The sequence below is a fragment of the Falco biarmicus genome, chromosome 2 (assembly GCF_023638135.1).
Source record: "Falco biarmicus isolate bFalBia1 chromosome 2, bFalBia1.pri, whole genome shotgun sequence".
NCBI lineage: Eukaryota > Metazoa > Chordata > Aves > Falconiformes > Falconidae > Falco > Falco biarmicus.
In genome coordinates this window covers 18,034,185-18,050,075 of record NC_079289.1, presented here as the reverse complement: position 1 = coordinate 18,050,075, position 15,891 = coordinate 18,034,185, and the positions used below count along the sequence as shown (strand labels likewise).

General features: G+C 42.2%; 1 protein-coding gene across 8 annotated transcripts in view; it reads right to left on the bottom strand.

Moving 5' to 3' along the window:
- Positions 1-15,891, bottom strand: part of ELMOD1 (ELMO domain containing 1) — a 64,522-nt gene that overhangs the window by 47,357 nt on the left and 1,274 nt on the right. For 3 of the 8 annotated variants that reach the window (XM_056327658.1, XM_056327652.1, XM_056327659.1), the window contains exon 1: positions 5,732-5,902. The gene's annotated coding sequence lies outside the window, so the exon portion shown is untranslated. The other 5 variants (XM_056327657.1, XM_056327654.1, XM_056327656.1 and 2 more) reach the window with 4 other exon arrangements.

Here is a 15,891-nt window from a genome sequence, read left to right as displayed (position 1 = left end):
GACACACCATTACCAAGAAGGGAGAAGAACAAAGCAAAGCAAGAAAGAATACAAACTAGGACAGGATGATTGACAGCATTGCCGTAACACACTTATTCCTAATGTAATGCAACACTGAAAGTCTTCCTTCAGCTTCTCTTTCTGCTTAGAATAGTGGGGCATACATTTTTTATGGTCCTACCCTTTACCTCATAAGTGTAAAGTGATAGTTAAAAAAAATATTTATAAAAGAAGATAAATAAAACAAGTTTCCAGAACACTTGCATCAGATACACCCATAATAAATCACTAATATGAACTGTTCTCATCCTTGAGATAGTAACCTGATGTGCAGACCAAAACTTTCTCCAGGTTCAGTGGGCTGGCTGTTTTCAGTGGTGGATTTTTGGCTTTGGTTTTTTTTGGCGATTTTTTTTTTTATTTGGTTGGTTGGTTGTTTCTTGAACTGAATGGTGACCACAATCTTTCTCCCATCTTTCACACTTTAGATCTAGTCCTGAATTGCTTGGTTTGTGTATGATGTTAGCTGATGCTCAAGATGCACAAGAGCACTCCCTTGCTCATGCTGCACCACTCAATTTCCACCGCTGGAAGAAAAAGTACCCCCCAGAATTTCAAATAATCCCTACAACAGAATAAATAAAGGAGAGTTAGGAATAAAAGCCACTCCAGCTAAAACAGTCTATAGTATTAAAAAAACAAACAACACTGCTGAAACACTTTTCCCTTCCAAAAGGAAACCTCAATCCAGCAGTTCTAGGGCATCTTGTTCACATAGGTGCCTAAAGACTCCAAAGATTATGTATAAAACCAACAAGCCCTGACCCAAAACACCATAGGTTGTCAGGTCAGACAAGACTCAAGGAAGAACAAGACTATCTCAGATCCTTGGAGATATTGTTGTGGTCCCCCACCAAATAGTTGTGGTAGATTGCATGGCCTTTTCTTAATTTGTGCATAGGGTATGTCCTGTTTTCCGTATCTTCTTCTGGGAGCTTCCTTTCTCTGCTCCCTTCCTCAAATGGTTCAGCAAGAACTCCTCTTTTCCTCCTTCAATCCATCTGTTCTCCTCACGCTGCCTTAACACTGACAGCATGAAGGCCTAGCAAGCCCAAATTTAACAAACCCCACATTGATCTTAGTGTTTCAGAGGTACAACCTGTTTGCTGGCACACAACCAAGCCAATGTTGATATGGATGTGGCTTTGTGAAAGCAGAGTGGGAGAGGGAGTATGAGACTTGCTCTTATAACTGCCTACCAGAGTTATGGAAGAGAACTACATTTTCCAGGACCACAGGACTGCTTTATAGTAAGGTGCCCAATTCCTACCACCTGCACGCCACCTGATCATGCAAATCTTATGAGTGCAGTAACAAATTGTTGCTACACCATAGACAAGTCTCAATACCTGAAGCATCCTGGAGGACAATGAAAGGTAGGGGTTTATTTTTGGTTTTAAATATACAAATAAGACTACTGAAAAAAGGAAAAAAAAAAAAAGTCAGTGACAAAAACTCTGTTTGTCTTCAGTACAAACCCGAACTGGCCACAGGAGCTCTTGCTGATCCCAGCAGCATCAAAATTTTGGGGTTCTAGGAAACTTCTCAGTTCACTTTTGGCAGACTCAGACGCAAGTACACAATATGGGCTTATGTGACAGATGGTGTATACACTAAGGAATAACGCCTATGTTTGTGAAATTGATAGCCAGTTGTACACAGTCCTAAATAACCATTTGTTACAGAAACAGCCTTTCTTCCTTATGCACCTTCTGAAGACATCAGTTAACTGTGAGTGGGTTAGCAACGTGATATAGGGAGCTGGGAGACAGTACCTTGTATAACTGCTTTTCTTGGTTTTGGTCCTGTCCGTTAATCTCTCTGCCTGAGCATTCTTCCATGGAGAAGCAAAATACATCCCTACCATAGGAGCCACAGCTACATCAATGCATAGCACAGACCACTAGAAGTGGTTTTGCCGAGGAAAAAAACCCCAACAAAATAGTGCCAAGCATCTGAAATTGAAACTACATAGATGGGAGAAAGGTGTTTTTAAACAAAACACCCAATAAGGATGCTGGAGTGGCTCCAACGTGATCCCTGAGACTGAATGTCAGGCCACAGTTGGTATGCTCCCAAAACAGTTCCTCCTTTTTATTGTCAGGTACTCCAAGACTAGCCCACAAGTGAGGCGAAAAACAAAAAGGCAGGGACAACTGGGGGATTTACTTTGAAAACACACGATCTCAGTTAAAACATTAGCGCAGGCATGTATATTAAGACTATGAATGCCTGCGAAGTCATTCTAGGTACAATACCACCAGAGAGGGGAGAGCTCCCAAGTACACACAGTTTCCTACAGACACAGTCATGAGGACCACAGCAACCTGTGCCTCCTAACTCTGCTCTAACAAGTCACAATTTTACCTGCTTGATCTGCCAATTGTTTTCAATTCCAGTCTTAGTACCTCCTGTATTTCTCCTGATCTCCAGGCTCCTTTGTACATCTGTGACTGTAAGCTGGCTGAACCAGAAAGCAGTGCTCAGCCTGAGGATGCGCAGACAGATTAGGACACATTAAAAACACCACAGCCAACCACTTGGTTCTGCTCAGGTACTACACCTACTATAGGTGCTGGAAACTATCTTCTTGAAGAGCCTCTCAGCTGTAGCAGAAAGCTAAGACGTGTTTGCTCACATTTTGCAGCAGAGTAGGACCTGGCACTCCAGAGCAAACTGCCAGAAATGTTTGAAGCTAACAAACTTTATATAGGGCTCTTCATTGGTTTGATGCTAAAGCGGATGAGAACTGCTCACTCAATTACACCTCAGAGGTACTTCTAAGAAACCCGTATCTTTCATACAAGACTTAGCAATTGACTGGGAGTGCTCCCAGAGCACTCCTGGTTTAATTTCATCAAGAGAGTTCAGGTCTGTTGTAGCAAGACTGGTCTGAGACCTGACCACCGCAAAGCAACTAGAGAAAGTCTCCAGAGGATGTGTCAGATACTTAAGCTGGATGTGAGCCAAATCGCTTGTGTAAACATATCCATAATTTGTTTCAAGGCAAAGTCAAACAGGTCAGTTTAGTGCTAAAATGCTTTCTTTGCCTTGAAAAGGGGAGCTCATGCAGTCCCATATACCACTGACACTTGACTCAGGAAGCTATTCCCGCAGTCTCTGTTGTCAGGCAACTCTTCCCACTACCTGGCAGGTACAAGCAGCATTTCCACCTCTGGCTCAGGCTTGGCAAATTCTGTGGTGCCACACAGCTCAGCACTCAAACTCAGTTATGTGGCTGAGCTCACATCATGTTACATGGATGCTGAGCATGCTAAGCCCGAACCATAGCCTCAGTCCTGCACTACCACAACCACTCTTCACTTTCTTTAGATCAGTCTAAGTTTTAATTTTATTTTTCCTTACTTTGTGCTTCTTTCTTGATTGGCATCTCACCACCTGGCTTCCTTTGCAGTATTCCAGCAAACCACACCCTGGAGGTTACTCTTCTTGCCTCCTTCCCAAAGCTTGCATTCAAGAAGGGTAACACATTTCATGTTGTCTTTTGGCCTACATCACTGAGCAAAAGATTTCAAAGGAACGTCAAATAAAACAAGCTTTCCAATCAAGAAGGCTGAGCAGATGTTCACAAAAAAAAAAAAAGTAGTCTTATGAGCCAGAGGGCATTAAGCCCAACAAGATTTGATCTCCAGGCAGCCCAGGCTCGCTCTTCATGCAATTTTCTACTAACACTTCAAATGACCCCTTGGGAAAAATAAAGCTTGCCTGGCTCTGTATATCACTTATGCCCTGTCTGTACAACTAAACAGAATTTTTGTTAACATTGGTTACAGCTGATCACAGCTTAAAAGCCCAAGTTCTCTGGACAGTTTTAAATATAAGATGATTTAAATACTATCGTCAGTCTGGAGCCATACACACGCTAGCATTTTTGCAACAGCATTTTCTCTGCTTCCATCACAGCAAACAGCAGCAAAGCTCAGTTTGTGCATGGGAGATGATGGATAACAAAATAACCACCTAATGCAACATAGCCCCAAAGTTTCTCTGCTTAAGTATAACTTGGCTCAAGGAGCTGTAATTCCCCAGAAAGAGTAACAGAAAGATGTTTGACCAGAGGAAGTTCTTGGGTTCAAGTGTCACTGCAGCTAATGTGATCCTGTCCCACGGCTAATAAAGCCCTGTCTCAAGAGCCGAGCAGGCAAAAGATTCGTAGACACTGGTTACACACTTAGTCCTACCAGGTTTTTACAGTAGCAGAACATTTTTTACTGTATATCAGCGAACCAGCAGGAAAGTTCACAAATGTATTCTGTTACATTATTTTTCTATTGTTTAGGGCTTTCCTGGAAGTATTTTCTGCCAGTTTTCTCTCTAGAGTGATCCATACAGCATCTGATAATGTCACATGATTTCACTCCTGAATTCATAGATGCTCAGAGACAGGAAGCCTATTAGGCTTGGCAATAGATCAATTGCTACAGCAATGTGGGTTTGCATTAGTTTTAGTTGAAATACTGCTTAAAATGATATACATATTATAGGAACTTAACAAGTCAAAAGGTATTTCTAACTCCACCTGTTCAGTTTGGAAAATGCAATGGTCCACTTTAAGAAAGTCAGAGAAAAGCAGGCTCTCTTAAGAATCAGTAAGTCTCCTCTGTGCTTCCACTTTGCTAAATAGGTTAAATAGACTTAAGTACGAAACACCTACCAAATTACTGCACATAAGTCTTTTGCTGTTCTCATCTTAGGGAGATGAGCTGTTCTTAAAAACAGGCACACTCAACTGCTTCAACTATTCATGGATCTACCAGTAAAAAATAATGTTCTTTAAAAATGCATAATGAAATGTTTAAAACAGAAGACAACCAGTAAGCTTGCTGTAGTGCATAGAGATGATGCAGGGTTTAAGAGATGCTATTTCTTCTATTCTACCTCATTTCAGGATAAAATAGGATGGGGGTGTGTGCAGCGGGTAGGAGAGAGAAAAATGAGAATTTACCGGATTTACTAAAGCATGCAAGCCACAAAATACATTTATTTCAGTTTCTAAAATGGCTCCTTTGTTTCAAACGCCTTTGTCACAAAAACCAGCTTCTTGTGATCTGACTGGTGAGTTGACTGAATTGGGACAAAGGTGTTGTTCTCCCCACCCACCCACACACTCTGACATACACTTTAGCTACTCTCTTTTGGCCATTTTCATGGGAATGGTAAGAAAAGCAGAAACAGTGAGGACAGGGAGAAACATAAAAGACTACACACACCAGTCCTAGAGTTAACTGAGGAATAAGTGCAACTTCAATACACAATGACCATGCGGGGTATGAAGGGGAGGTAGGGAAGAGAGTACCATAGAAGAAAAAAAAAAAAACACCAACCCCCCCAGAAACCATCATTATCACGTCCATACGCCGGTGTACGCGAGGTGCAGACCTGCGGGCAGCTGCGCGCCGCGGCGGCGGGGCAGGCGGCGGCCCCCAGCGCAGGGCGGGCTGCCGGGGCAGGGCGCGGAGCCCACTGCGGAGCCGCAGAACCGTGCCCCTGGCTGCCGCCCAGCGCCAGCCTCCTCCAGCCACCCCCTCGAGAATTACAAAAGGTGGGGGCGTTAAAAAAAAAAACCAACACAAACCCACAAACATTAAAGACCAGCAAAAAAACCCAACCCAAATGCGCAAACCACCCACCGACCCCGCAGTTTCCTTACGCCGCAAGGTCTTCCCAGGGAGAGCCCCTCATTCAAGGGGGCAAAACTTCGCACCCGCGGCCGGGCGGGGGGGGCTGCGGCGGGCAGCGCAGGGGGCTGCGGTGCGACTCCCGGAGCCGCCTCCCGTCGCTAGGCGACCCGCGGGGCCACCGGCAGGGCCCGCCGCCGCGCACTCACCGCTCCGCGCCGCTACATCCCCGTGGCGCGGCGCAGCCGCCGTCCCGGGCCGTCCTTCCTCGGGGGCGGGTGCGGCGCTGCCGCCGCGATGTGGGTCACCCGGCGCGGCACCCGGCGAAGGTGAGGAGGCGGCGGAGGCAGGCGGGCGGCGGTGCCGCCTACCGGCGAGCGCGGGGGGAGGCTGCGGCGGGGCCCGAGCCCGCCCCGCGGGGAGGGGAAGGGGCCGGGGAGCGCTGGCTCCCTGCGCGCCGGCTGCCAGCGGTCCCCGCCGCAGCAGCACCTCTCCCCGCTCTCCGACCTTCCCCCGTCCCAGAGCGAAGCCGGGCGGCCTCCCGAGGCATAACGGCCCGTCCTCCCCACCTGCCGCGGAAAGGCGATACCCGCCTGCGCCGAGCGGAGCCCGGCCACAGCGGTACGGTTCAGGTCCTACAGGAGAGCGGGGCACGTCTCCGAGGTGTTAAGGTCCCGCTTAGCTAGGGTAGCGTTCTGCCTCTGTATCCATCCCACCAACCCGTCAAGGAGATCAGCGTCCTTCCTACCCCAGCGGTATATCCCGAAGGCTTTTGATCTCCAAAGTTTAAAATTTGCTGATCAGGATCGCAGGCACGCCAGTCTATTTATATGGCTCTCCCCTCCAGGAGGATAATAACCTGTCTGAAGCAGCTACAGAATCATTTACAGTTGCCCAGTGCTAGTACTGCCTGTAGGCAGTCTGCACTTCTGCTCTTCCTTACTGCTGCACGCATCTGTCCAGATGTTCCTCTGAAGCTGTAAGCCAGCTGTCAGGCTGCACTGGCATCCTCACATTGTCCCCTAATCTTGGGGTTTCAGACATCCTTTGAAAAAGCCAATTAACCTCTTTTCCAAAGTGAATTCTACGTCTAACCTGAAAATAGCTTTCTGCATGCCCGTTACAGGGACATGGTTTAATTTCTCCTAAATCTCCTTTTGCTGTCATTTTGATCGCATAACTAAGTGTCACATTCAAGAAGTATGGTGAAAACACTAGGGTCACCAAGTTAAACATTTAATGACTAGGAAATGCTATTCCTGTTTTACACCCAAGGCAAAGCAGACCAGTACTTGACCCTCCCCCTAGCTAGAGCTATGTAGCTCCTCATCCACTTTTTGACATCACTATGCCCAACACACCTGGCTGGCAGATGCTGTGATCTGCAGAGCTGACTGAGCAGCAGGGACGGGTCTCAGCAGCCTCCACTACGGCTGTGCTGTCCATCAGCAAACAAGGTCCAATGCTCAAAAGAACCCACTAAATGATGGGTATCAGACTACAGCTTTACTACTTCATGTCTTACTATTTGTGCCATGTTTTGCACATTGCAGTAAGCTTTCAAGCTTAATTCCTTGCATCAATGCAACTAGAAAAGCAGTTTTCTCCTGCATTACAGCAGTGTTTCTTAATACTATATCCCAATGATTTATACTCCAAAACACTGATCTATGCTCAATTCCTGAGCCTGTCAGGAACTGCTCTAGCACAAGGCTGGAGGAGCCACCACAAGTCGCTACAACTCTGAACAGAGTAAATCCAGTATTGGGGAACTTTTCAGGGGCTTTGGGAGCATAGTTCAGTTATGCTTCCCAAAATAAGTTTGGGAACAGAACTTTATGAGACAGTTCATTTATAATTATATAACATGCATCACGAGCAAGAAAAGCCAAATCCATGCTACAGAAGCAGCCTTACCTTCCCAGATGCCATACTCTCGTCCATGAATGTGGAGGAATTTAAAACATAAGCTGGAAAGACTCTGTGACTCTAGTCCCTTACTGTTACAGCAAATTCAGACCAATGGGGTAGGAGTTTCCAGATGGCCTCCTGCCCGTTCTTTAGCATCATGTAGCAGTATACAGCTATACTGTAGTCATGCAGTGCCATTTCAGACTCGACTGATTTTCACAAGACGTTTGTTATCAGATTGCAGTTTGATGTACCCATTCACTCAATATCTTGGGATGGAAGTTATCTGGATTACTATGCCTCCAATGTTCAGCATCATTGTTCTCATGGAAAGTTGAGGCAAAACAGCATTTTAAAACTAACAGGAGCCTGGTTTAAAAAGCCCCCAGCACTTTTGATTATAAGCAGTTGCTAAACATTTTACTATGCTGTACTTTCCTTCTAACAGCATAATTATTTTTAATTTATGGCAAATGAAAGAAACTGTGTATGACAGCAGAAATATAGCCTGTACTTAGAAGTGGCAGTGAAAAACACATTAGAAAAAATAGGTACAAGACCCCACTAGTTGAGCAATGTCACACTTTTCCAGCAATAGCTCATAAAGCCTGCTGTGCGTAATAAAAACCAGCAAGGTCACCTGCATGATTAATTTAGCATTGGAAAGAAGGTGACAGAAGCAGCCAAAAAACAGATAGCAACATACCTAGCTCAGATAATGGTGAAAAAATCAAAAGCTCAAGCCCCTCATTATTTTGGATAGAAGCTCTTGTTGTTGCATAATTTACTGATGAAGACAAGACCGATGAAGAGTACACATGCTATGTCCTTGTAAAGAACCTAATGTGCTTTGACACCACCCAGTACTTTCCTCAGAAGACATGCCACCCAAGCATTATTAATTGAATCACAAGGAGTTACATTTTAGTTAATGCTTTTATAGTGGGTTTTTTGTTTTATTTTTAACAAACAACATCTTTCATTTTGTGACAATACAGATGGTAGCAGAAATACTTTACCTATGCTTGTATTCCTTTACTTAAAACAAACATCAGAAAGAATATATTTTACCTAACAATCCTAGGACTCCTAGAACAATCTTAAAAGCTGTAATAAGGAATGATAAGGAAGGAATAAAAACAATCCCCCCTATTTACATACAGAACTTTCTTACCTGAGTTTTCAAAATCTATGTTCTACATTATCAACCTGCTTAGGTTTTACTCAAGATGAGGCAGGCTACTCTCAGCATAAATTAAAACCTTCTCAGGCTGCTATCAATCTTCTTCACCTGCCCTGGGTATCCGGGGACCCTTTTGTCAGCTGGACATTATCAGGGTGTGACAAACCACACCCTTGCCTTAATTCAACTAGCAGTTTTCCTGAAACCTGTGGATTGGCTAAGATTTTTTATTTTTTATTTCTTAGTGTTTGATCTTCTGGCTCTATTAGTCCAAGTGTGATTGAAGAGACCATAATACATTAAGCAATGAGTGACAGCGCCATGCATTTAAAAGAAAATTGCTGTAATGGAAGCATACTACTAAGTATAATGATACTTGTGATATCAAAGGAACAATAGTGGATTAAGTACTGCAAGACCAGCTGCTATGTTTCTTTATTACTTTGACCGAGCTGATCAAACATCTTTGCTTGTGGGGACAAGTTTTGCATAAAAAATGCTATACCTTTCTCCTGGTACTCTCTCCTACTGGAACACATGAAGTCTGATTTCATTTTAAACAGCTATTTGCACTCACTCCACAGGAAATGGCATCTCACCTCCTGTCATTTGGAAACCCATATGTTTATATGAAACTGTATGGGATCTTGGTGTTAGACCTCTGTAAGAAATGACCAAACACTGGTATGTGGTGAAATAGAGCCTTTCCAAAGCCAGTAGCAAGCAGATGACAAAAGAATGCTGTGATTAGTGAGTCTGATGGTAACTACAGCTTTTGTTCACAGAAGAATCAAGCTCAGATTACCATAGGTGTAGGATGTCACCAAGCAAACATCCAGCTATGTCTTTTGGGAGGTGTTACACAGTCCAGGTGAATGGGATGCTCAGGTAAAGGTGCAGATGTGAGGACCGTGTTTGTCAGAGCACAGCTTGTCACCATTCTGCACACATGGAGCACCTCCCATATGAGGGAGGCTGAAAGAGTTGGGGTTGTTCAGCCTGGAGAAGAGACGGTCTCTGGGGAGACCTTGTAGGAACCTCCCAGTACCTAAAGAGGGCCTACAAAAAAGCTGGAGAGGGACTTTTTACAAGGGCAAGTAGTTGATAGGACAAGGGGGAATGACTTTGAACTAAAAGAGGGTACATTTTGATGAGATATTAGGAAGCAATTCTTTACTGTGAGGGCGGTGAGGCACTGGCACAGGCTGCCCAGAGCAGCTGTGGCTGCCCCATCCCTGGCAGTGCTCAAGGCCAGGCTGGATGGGGCTGTGAGCAACCTGGTCTAGTGGGAGGTGTCCCTGCCCATGGCAGGGGGCTTGGAACTAGATGACCTTGAAGGTCCCTTCCAACCCAAATTATTCTATGATTCTGTGCATTTAGGGTGTAAGTTACTTGCTGAAAAAAAAAAAATCAGTAAGGATCATTGCAGGGGAGGAATCCAGTCTTAGAGGCTGCCAGTGGGAGCAGGAATCACATGAGAGGTATACTAACAATAGCAAGCTCTGTAGTGAAAGGTGTATATAGTAAACTGATTCACAGTTCTTGGACAGTACTATGTATGCAGCTAGACAGGTGCTCCCAATATAGTTCTTAGTTCTATGTCAGCACAGCCACAAACTTTTATGTATATGCCTGGAGCTTTATAGTTTACTTCTAATAGATAAAAAAAGACATAAAAGATTCAGAAACAGGCCCTTTTGGGGATCCACGATAATCCAGAAAAAGAGTAATAAACATCTACAGATTTGCTTATATGTAAGAATTATTGCACTTTTGGAGTCATTCGTCTGAGGATACTCATGCACTAGCATGAGTTAATACCTCTGTTTCATGTTTGATACTGCACAACACGTGTAGGAGCCATTTGTTTTTACTCTATACCATCATGCACATCCACACTGGAATTCAATGCGTGGGATCTAGGGTTTATAGTTCATTCCTCCCCATTCCAAGCAGAGCTCAGGAAGTGAGCATGATCCTCAATTATGTGATTCAGTCATGGATTCCTCTATTTGGTCTCCATACTTATTCAAGTAGGTGCTGATTCCATTCCTAGGACAGAGTCCTGACTAACTGACAGGTGTATGGGGACTTCCCTGCAGCTATCCTTCCCCCAAAATGCATTCATTCCTACAATTGAGCTGCTGAACACTATAGAAGTGTGGTGGAGAGAAGGATCAGGCCTTCCATTTCCAGCCTCTAACTTCTATAATTTGTTTGCTTAAGAAATCTGGTTCCCCAAATTAAAACCTACTTTCTTGCTATGTCTGAGTATCCCTTTCAAGCAGCACAATGATTTCATAACCATTGTGATGCTTCAAATCTGTGTCAACAGTCTACTTCAAAACATTGAACAGCTGGCAGTTCCTTATGCCTAGCTCAGGACAAGCATCGAATACAGAATTGTCCTGAGATGATGTATTACATGGCTCTCATGCACTGATATTAGAACAACTAAAGCAGTCTGCACACAAGCTGTATGATCATTTCTTAAACCTCTCTCCTGGTTATTTTGTTCATTTACAGTGCCACACTTCATTTCACTCGTATTCCTTTGACTGAAGATGCTGTAAAGTTTAACATGGGAGACCATAACAAAAGCATGTAGATGATGGCAACGCAAGAGATGAAGGATGTCAGGCTTACTCATATAGCCTTGGAGAAATGACAGCTAAGTGAAGCAGCCAGTATGCTCACTTAGTTTACCTGTCTCTTGAAGCAAAGAATTTTGCCAGAAAGGACTTTGTCTGGGTATGAATTAAGAGCATTTTATGTTACAATGTTTTAATTTACAATGTTCTGTTTGATATTTCTATATAAAAAGTAAAATAAAGTGATGTAGACATGAATTTCAAATATTGTATGTTAACAATGCCTGCTTTTTAATCTTAATAAGTGAAAAAAATTGAATATGCTGATTAACATCAGGCTGTGTCCTAATCTTCTTCACTAAGATGTGTACCAACCATATCATGTCTGCATGAAAAAAAAAAATTTGCATTTTTAATAATTTCTTTGAAACTGATTTTGAACAAGGGGAAAAAAAAGTGATGCGATCACTTTTTATCTAGTCTTCATTTATCCTCTGCCATTAATCAGATCCATACTCTGAATGCATATGCTACATGTCATTCAAAGATTACAAAAGTGTTACACAAACAATGATTCACAAAGATTCACAACCCTTGGTGAGTTGGGTAAATATTTATGTAAATGTCATACAGATTGGCAAACTGAGTCACAGAGAAATGGTGTTTGTATAAAAAAATCCACTAAGTTTGGATGCTTTTTTTTTTTTTTTTTTTTTTGCCTATTCAGTTGAAAAACTTACCACTTCCATTTTTCAGATGTATTGAGGGTACATACAGGTCTAAAGAAGTCAATGAAAACTGAATTGCAAGAGAAGCAAGTGAGGTGACCCATGCTTTTGTGTGGAAAATTTTAACTTACGGTTACACAGCTATTCTTCTTTCAAAGAAGGTGAATCTATTGCATGAGCAACAACTAATGAGACATCCTGAAGATGATGCCTGAAAGGGGTAAAAGGATAGAGTCCCAGTCTAAGGAATACATAGCAATATTCTCTCCAGCCTCACTGGAGGCATGGAGGATCTCATTTACAATGGAAATGTAATCTTTAGTTCTCTGTATGTAAAGAATACTGTGCCTTTAAAAATTAACTTCGCAGATTGTGTCTGGACTGCAAGGCCTGTATTCTTAAAAATGTATTGATCGATGAAGTAGACAAATTCACGGTCTGATATTCCATGATTGTCCTTATATTTATGCCCTGAAATTGTAACTGTGAGAAATTATGGTTTCTGAGAATTTGCAGGAAAGCAGACTGCCTGCCTGGTGTAGATATCAGGGAGGATCCCTGTGTAGGTGTGCATTGCTTTCTGAATGCCTACCAAACTCTTAATTGCTTGTGACAGAACTCAAGTTTTTCCAAGTTAAAGATTTTGACTTGTAGGGCCAGAATAAAATAAGTCCATCAGTAATTAAAAAAAAAAAAAATATTGAAGAAGAGATGATAATTTTCCACCTTTGTGCCAGAGAAAACAGAAATATTTTGTCTGAATCTTTCTAACAATGTTGCTTTCAAGGCTAAACTAAACCATGTGTTGATGGGTTCAGTGATTTGGAGGGAAATCAACAATTTGCACGGTTCTTTCAGCACTTCATACTACTTTTCTGACACCCTGGAAAGTGTACTAGACTGGGACAAGAAGATCTTCCCTACACTCTGCCTGAATTGCACAGAAAGAGTCACTTGGGCAGTGAAAGCAGCAGTTCCTCTTCAGCAGAGAATTATCTCCTTTTTAAAGCCTGCATGGTTTTGGAAAGATTTAAAGTCCTACGTCTCAAAGATTGCTTACGGCCAGAGAAAACTTAGAAAATTAAAACTGAGGGCAAAACAACCGCCGGCAGCGTATGGTTTGTTTAGTATTGGTGCATGTGGGACATTGAAGGCTGGGGACCATTCACTGACAGGTTTTATGCGAGCAGAAAACACTGTCAGAAACTGCACTGGGAGCTTTTAGTTGATCTTCATGGAGATTATACATTCCAGTAATTGCTCCTAGGGAATTTACATCCCTTCTTCCTTCATCAAAGTAGGAAATTCTCTGTTGACATCTGTGTGCACATGTTGCAGGAACCTCACAAGAGCTGGAGATTTGGACTGGCAGTACTGATAATGAAAGGTCTTCAGAGTCGCAGCATGCACATCATAATTACAGTAATTTCTGTCTTGTGCCTGAAAGCTCACAGGAATTTTCTGAGGACTCTCCAGGAAGGGATCAAAGATTTTCTGTTTATTGAAGCCTACAGAACTGTGCTCCTAGTTCTAGTGTGATATTAATGGTGAACCAGCAATGTAGGCACACTTTTGCAGCATCTCTGACAACAGAAGTTAAAGCTGTTCCTCGCTGCGCTGACAACACAGGCTTGTACTTCATCAATACAATCTCACAGCATAGCAGAAGTGCTCAATTTAGCTAACCTCTGCCCAGTCCTAAACATTCACGGACTGGGTTGTACTCTGGATGACAAGATCTGTAGCTGCCCCTATAGAGAACTGAAATCTCCCTGCTCAGAAAAAGTTGTGTCATCATGCTAAAGAAACTTGCTCCGCAAGAGGATCGTACCTTGTAATGATGGAAGTGAACCTGCCAATAATTGTGCCTTTGTGCCACAAACCACTGCTGCCAAATCTTACAATTTTATCATAAGATTTACGCTACTTAATGTATTTCTTAAAGTTCCAGTACCCTGAGTCTAGAATTTTCAGGAATTTCAGCTTTTATTAAAGGAAAGTGGATAAATATGTACTCCAAAGTCCTGTGTTTGTGGGAAAGAGCTCGGTGGTATGAATGGAGTGTAGCCTAAAGCTCAGGAATCAGAAAGCATACCAATATTACTTGATGTTTTAAGACTCTTGAGAATAAAAGAATTTTGTTTGCTAGTGTTTGAAAATCCCACTGATTTTACCAGGGCCTAGATTTCTCATATCCCTTTTTGATCTAATGCTGTTGCTAAAAATTTCTTAAGTGTTTTTTTTTTTTTTTTTTTGGCTGGTTTTCTTTTTTAGGCAGAAATATGAAATCTTGCATTGAACAGCACAAATGCAGAATCAAAATGACATGCAGCACAGAGCCATCCTTGCTATCTTCCTGAAAAATATAAGCCTTTGGCATTGCAGAGGTTTGTTATGGAGAATTTTTCTATCGCTAGCAACAGCAGCAGCACAGTTTTGAATTTAGGTCATCAGATATTTGTCAAAGTCCTTAACTATTACACAAATGCTATCCTAAAACAATTCATCTTGTGTCTCATCATTTACTACGGTACTCCTCTACAGTACTAGTCATGGGTGATTTTGAGGTGGATTTTGTGCTATGAGCTTTCTTATTTCTGTAACAAATTGCCATCCTGAAACATATCCAATTTGTCATGATTCTTAAACTGCAGTTTCTTAAGTCAAGAGATTTGATACAGCAAATCCTACTGTCTTCCTGCAATTTTCTTTTAATTGGGTTTGAAAGTGGTGGAAAACCAGAGTATCACATTAGGCTAAAGCATAGCTTGGCTTGCTTTGGTATAAAAGGAAGTAAAAGGACCAGTAACCTCTAGTTTGTTGAAGGAAATGCAAGTGTTTACTTACTATCATATGAAGTTGATTCCCAGGGATTGACGAATGCCTTGACTCCCCCTGAAAATGTGGCAGACAGAAAGGTAGCAGCATAGTGATTATTGTAAATTGCTCCTGGGAGAAGTCAGCAGCATTTTATTTCTCACCCATGAGTAAATGGGAGCATGACAGTCTGCTTTAGAAGGCGTTTCCTGGTTATCAATTAAAAAAAAAAATAGAGCCAGAACCAAGATTTTCTTATATAAACATTTTTTTTTGCTTAAGAAAACTATGAAAACTTAATTTCAGAGTAGAATATTTTCTGACTTTCAAACCCAAAATATTATCATTACAAAAATGGGATTTTTTAAAAAAGAAATATTGAGATTTCTGCCAAAGCACTTTTAATCAGGGAATATACTAGCATCAAATGCAAATGTATTTGAATCCCTACTTCTGTGAAATATTTTGTGGGTTAGTCAGTGATATTGTTGTTAACCATATGGAGATTTATTTTCACTTGTGGTTGATAATCACTGTGGTATCTGTAGGAGCCTCTACCTGTGTTATCTAGCATGAGAATGGATTGTGCAGTGCTTCAGGGCTTAAATTATAATGGGAATAACTGTTCTAGTTTGACCAAAATAAATTTGTATTAACCCCCCTATAACCAGCCTTTAAATGTTTTCCTTTTAATTGGTGGAATTTTCCCAGGTGAGGATGCTGTTTATTGAAGTAAAATCTTGATGCATTTACAGAGGAAATGATATTACAATATGCATCACAAATTCTTTACCAATGCCAATCATACAGAGATATTTCAAGGAGCAAATGCATGGTGAGTCTCTTCTCCCCCAGAAAGCAATTTTCAAAATAATAAACCAGAATAAACCCAAAAGATGACTGGTGAACACAGGGTCAGACAGCTGCCAGAACCTTGTGGTTTGTGCTCCGAGAAGTAATGT